Genomic DNA, 6000 nt, shown 5'->3' with positions numbered 1-6000 from the left:
GTGTGTGTGTGTGTGTGTGTGTGTGTATGTATATGTGATATTCAGTGCAAAGTACTACTGTCTGATTCACATCCCTCCAGACTCCAGTTCTCTACAACAAAAGCCTGGTGTGGGATAAAACATAATAAATCATAATACATAAAACATGATAAATAAACATACTACAATAACATAAATAAACAAACATAATACATAATAAAAAATAGTGCCTGTCTGTCATCATGGTCTTCATGAACACAATATCATCTTGTTCCATTATTTGGACACATTTTCCTTAGGCTAGTGTCGCATAAACTGGAAAATATTTCGGTCGGGTAGCTTCTCTGAAGGGACATAGTATTCAACTGGACTGTGTCAGTGGCTAAGCAGTCATTCTGTGATTTTGTGTAACCTGATGCAATTCAATTTCATTTCATTTAATTTCTCTTTAAACCGTCTTATCACACACAGGAGCCACAGTGGACGCCATTCTTTGTATGTGTGTGCCCACTGCAAATTGGCTCCAATCTGTTTGTGCGTATACTGTATGGTTCAGGGGCTCTTAAGGCTCCTTTTTCTGGTACCCAGGGTTGCATTAGGTAAGGCTGTTAGATAAAGCGTGTGAGTGTTTGTGGTTTCATGCTAGAGCTGCTCAGTGTGTCTGACAACTAATAGGGCTGACGCAAGTCGGGAGACATATCAAAGTTTTCAAGCATTTATTTGTATCTGTGTACGCAATTGCAGGAGATCTGTTGAAAGAGAGAGAGAGAGAGAGAGATAAAGAGATAGAGAGAGAGAGTGTGTGTGTTTGTGTGTGTGTGTGTGGGGGAGTAATTTGCATTACTGACTTCTGTTGGAAACAGATGACAAATCAGAACTTGTTGTGGCACCTGATGGTGTTATTTTTAAAAAAACGAATAAACTTTAAAGAAAGCATTCACAGTGATAAAAAGCTATCAGCAAGCACAGTCCGTACACTAAGACTAATTATTTCCTCCTAATGCTTATGAAAGGTTCCCATTAGATTCATTGTAGACGCCAACTTTTTCTTATGTATTCAGCAAAGTGTTGGCCGCAAAGTGACTTGCATAAAGTACATGCTAATCATACTTAATGAAACTGTCACTCAAAATGAGAGAGAAGGGACTGGAAGACATTACATTTAAAATAAAAAACAAACCCAAATAACCACGGTAATACTTTTCCTCTTCGAAAAGGGAGAGAGACATTTCATCAAATGTGTTTTGATGACAATTTTTTTAGCTGCTGGTGAAAAACTCTTTCCTCTCCCTTTCATCTGTCACAAGTTAATTCCTGATTACTGTAAGATGCAACTCAAAGAGTGTTAGTCCCAGACACAGGCATATCTGATAATACCTACCAAGTGTGTGTGTGTGTGTGCGTGCGTGCGTGTGTGTGTGTTGGGCCTCTATACTGTAGGTAGATAGTGAGAAAGGAAGTTCAGGAATGAGGTAGATATAGGTGCTTACATAGCCATCCTAGTGACATCTGTGTCAGATCCAGTCCCGGCGGCATGGGGGGGCTTTGGGGGGCCGGGCCCGTCCTGGAAGTCATCTGTGCCCGCCCTGGACGAGCTTGGCTGCACCAACCAACCCCACTTCCCCAATCCCATAGATTGATTTTGAACATTAATTAAATGTAGGCCTATATTATAGGTTGGTCAATATAGCAAGTAGCAAATAAAACTTGTAAAATCTGTATTGGGCCTATTCCGTTGCTTATTAATCAGGAACATAAGGTAAGCCCAGCTATCTCCTTAATGGAAAGGACGTTTTAGTGGCGCAGTTTAGGTTAGCCTATTTCACTTCTGCACTAACCCCTGTCATCCGATGAAAAATATGGCTTGTCGGCTCGCAGGTAGTCTCATATCGTAATTAGTAGAAGTAGGCCTAGTTTCTGGGTTTGTTTGATAGCGTTAACTTTTACTGTTTTTTCTTCTAACCTAGTCGGAGAACATAGGGGAGCTTGTTACCGCTCCAGGGCCGAAGTTATCTGTAACGTCGGGGCTAACTCCCTAACCCTCTATCTGAAAGTGGTTAGCAAATGGACGAGGATTTTGGTTTTATCTGCAAATTTATTTTTGCATTACTTTGAATATGACTCGCTCCAGTCTCAACAGCACGTCTACTTTTTCCACACGCATCTCAGTTCTAACACACATATCCCCTCTCGCTTTCTCTCTCTCCATCCCTACGCACGGGGCTCTCTTAAAGGAGCTGCACCATTTTACAACAATTGCATCTACATTTTCAGTTTAAGCTTACAGTTTTTCTCAGTCGCTTTGGTGCTTTTCTCACATCACTATTAACATTTGCACAGCAGTTAGTGCATTTCTCAAAACAATTAGTGCAAACTGCAAAACCTGCAAAACCTCCCTGCTGGCATTTCAACATTGATTCAACGGTGAATAAACGTTATATACCAAGGGTGAATCAACGTTGAATTATGAGTTGGATTTGCAAATCGAATCAACGTTGATATCGCAACATTGTTTCAACATCCGCCGTTTCAACATAGGTGAACACATGTTGAAAGCCTCAACAGTGAATCACTGTTGAATATGATATATTGCAACATTGAAACAACGCAGTAAAATCCAACATGGTTAAAGCCTCAACTACAAATTACCGTTGAATAAACGTTGATATTGCAACATTGCTTCAACATTTTACCTTTATTAGCCTATGCAACTTGCAGTAGGCCTATCACACACAGAAATGATAAACACCTTCATCAAGAACCAGTCAACTTATATATTTTTTTACATTATTTTATTTTGTTTTATGTTTTACAACATAAATGATCTATCCAAACTCAGGTGTATGTGGTGCATGTATACCGATGGCATCATTCAGCAACAGCAGGGAGTGTCTTCCGAAAGCCACCACCACCCACCCTCTCCAGTGCATAATTCAAATATCTTCCCATGGTGTCCATTATTCGGGTCAGGGTGGTTCGCTGAAGACAGCATCTAAAGAGGAAACAACAAACCATTATTGTCAAAAACTGGTGAAAAAGCCTGTGGACATTCTCTGGGATTTGAATCAGGGATATTCCGATCACTGAACTTCCAAATAACGTCCATCAGTCACACTGTGTGAAGTAAGCGGCGCCAGAGAATGTCTAATAAGGGCTCTGGCGGCGCCCTAATTAGCAAGTTCATAGCTAGCTAATGTTACGCGGTTTCTAAACTAAAACATTTTTTGTCACATACAGCAAACATCACCTCATCATCCGCTAGTTGCCTGTCCCCTCAATACCATGTAAAAAAAACGTGGTCTCTGTGGACAGCCCAGGCTCCAAAAACGGCCTGGTCTAGTCTGGACCATGAAACATAACAAACTGTTCTAGCCAGGGGAGGGAGGGGCGAGCTAGCTCTCGGTTTTGTTTGAACATCAACAGAAGTGACGTTACCCAACATCTCTTGGAGCACCTGTAATGCAAACTACTCAGCTTGTGTGACAAATAAAAGCAAACCTACACTAGCAGCCTCGAAGTCAGGTGCCATAGTTAGAAGTAAAGCAGATGTGTATACACAACCATTATAAAGTTTGGGGTACACTTAGAAATATCCGGTGCATTTCTTTTGATAAAGAGGACCTTTTTTAAAGGCCGTGTTGCAGGGTTCATTTTGGGCACAATTTGCTTATTGGTAATAAACATTTAAACTGTTATCCATTGTATTTGATGTTGTTGGGTATCACAAAACGGAATATAATACGAAAAAGCAGGTACTATTTCACAGCGGTTTGAAGTGATTCTCCTTTCCCCCACAATGCATTGCATTACGTCACCTTGGGGAGGCTACAGACCAAAGCCCACCTTAAGACCCTTGAGAGTAACGAGAGAGGAGTAAAGAGAGACGAGTAAGGGATTGTTCAGCAGTAGATAGCGCAGATTATAGATAAATAGATATAGATAGCCTAGATAGATATATAGACAGGTAGATAGATAGCTAGATAGATCATGTCATCTGCTGGTCGCGGGGTGAGCTCGACCAGCGGCCAAAACGCACTCGCTTCCCCAGTTACAGCAGCTCTCCACTGCAGTTTCCATCGGGATGGCACAGCCCACACAAGCACCTGCCAAACTGCGACTTGCCCTTATTATCTCCCTCTTTGGTAAGCCATACCCTGACGATGTCAATGACAATCAATCACGAGGAGTAGTTATCGAAAAAATTCATGCTGAAGACACGACCAGCCTAATCGGCGGCGGTTTGCAACAACAGGGGTGGCTCACAGGTGGGACTGGAAAGTTAGCCCATAGCACTAGCTAGCTATCATGATGCTTTATATTCTGATCTTCTGACTAAGTTTACCCAGTAGCCTAATTATCTGAACTAACGACATGATCACCATCACTAGATATAAAGAAAATGTTGACTTCCACTCAGTGCTGTTCACTGACAGTAACAAAAAAAGGGTCATAACAATATATAAGCATAATGCATTGAACTGAATAGGCGCATTATGTAGCCTCATAATGAGACCTCTCAAATTCAGAAAATTGCTTAATTAAACAAGACATTGTTATCTTTGTTAGACCATAGGGTAGTTGCCATATAAATGCTGTAACAAAATTTGAAGTGTAAATATACAAACTTTATGTTGAACGTGTAACCGCGACCGTTTCCCATAGGAATGAATGTAAAACATACCCTCCAAAACGAGACCTCCCCAAATTCAGAAAAAAAAATACTTCTACTTGATATCAGGCAACGTTATTACCATTGGTCGATCATAGGGTAGCTGTGATATAAATGCTGTGATGAAATTTGAAGTGTAAATATAGAAACTTTATGTTGAAAGTGTAACCGCGATGTCCATTGGAATGCATTGAAATGACTGAAGCGCAGATCATGTAGCCCCCAACGTGACGTCATCACCGAATTGCGTAAAAAAACCCCGCTAATGCTAAAAACAACAAAAACTGGCATTTAACACCATTTGGAGACATTTTTAAAAATGATATACATATATCGAGTGCTTTATGTACCCATTAATCAACAGTGGTGGTTAACCTGCAACACGGGCTTTAAAGTGACCCAACACGTCTAAGCAGCAGTATGTCTGTGATATCATACCTAATTGCAACATTGCCTGCAGCAGCTCTTGCCTTCTTGCTTACACCACCTTTCCTCCCCCATCTGACTTGCAATAGCAGCTTCTGGCTCCAGGCTGGGACTGCTGGATAGCACCTAAAAAATAAAACAGCAATTGCCATACATTTTGTTATTGTTGATAAAGGTAAAAATCATAGCATCAAAAAAATAAGTAAGGTAAGTCAATCAGGTGTACCAACAAAAATTATAATTACCTTCTGAAGGCACTCTTGCCACCATCACCGTCTATGTTAAGTCTTGATATCAGGTTCGGGCTCTGCCAGTAAAATATGAGTAAAAGATAAGATTAAACAAAATGATGCATCCTGTACAAAAAATTGAATTGCTGTACAATTACAGAAATATTGATTATGATCAGTTTGGCAGATATTCACAACACTACTAACATTACCACCAACACAATGGTAAAGTGGCTAAATTGCAAAATTCAAGACTATTTTAAGTAGCTGCAATAATCCTGATTAGTTTCTGTATTAATGCATTACATAGCACATATGTCAAGCAAATTAGAGCATGCACAATAACATAACCCATAGCCCTATCCATGGAACAAAAAAAATGCATTCAAAACACAAACACTTACACCACGTTGAAGGCAGCAGCAATGGCTATCAGACATCATCAAGTAGCAGGTAGTGCCATCCAGACGGACTGACATTGCCCTGGATAGTTGATGGAGCCCACTACACAGTCATAACAACAGACAGACACATGAAAAGAGGGGATAAACTAAACACAGTTACAGACACAAATACATGCTTACGCATTATAATGCTATATGCAATTCTACGTGTGTTTGTGTGTGTGTCTACCTGGTGAGTGAACTCTCTTGCGGGCTTGGAACTTCTTCAGTATGGAAGTGGCACACATTTGGA

General features: G+C 40.5%; 1 long non-coding RNA gene across 1 annotated transcript; it reads right to left on the bottom strand.

Annotated features, from left to right (window-relative positions):
• Positions 1 to 2808: 2808 nt before the first annotated feature.
• Positions 2809 to 5343, bottom strand: LOC143140226 (uncharacterized). The gene is made up of 3 exons (XR_012990587.1): positions 5320 to 5343; positions 5087 to 5200; positions 2809 to 2971 (listed from the first exon to the last, which is right to left on the bottom strand). It is a non-coding gene; the product is annotated as an uncharacterized LOC143140226 (long non-coding RNA).
• Between the last annotated feature and the right edge of the window lie 657 nt (positions 5344 to 6000).

Source organism: Alosa pseudoharengus, unplaced genomic scaffold (genome assembly GCF_046254945.1).
Source record: "Alosa pseudoharengus isolate Yale_2024_CS ecotype anadromous, Long Island Sound unplaced genomic scaffold, YU_APseudo_1.1 YU_APseudo_1.1_scf_23, whole genome shotgun sequence".
NCBI classification, from domain to species: Eukaryota; Metazoa; Chordata; class Actinopteri; order Clupeiformes; family Clupeidae; genus Alosa; species Alosa pseudoharengus.
The sequence above is the reverse complement of the archived record's forward strand: the minus strand, read 5'-3'. Positions and strand labels throughout refer to the sequence as shown.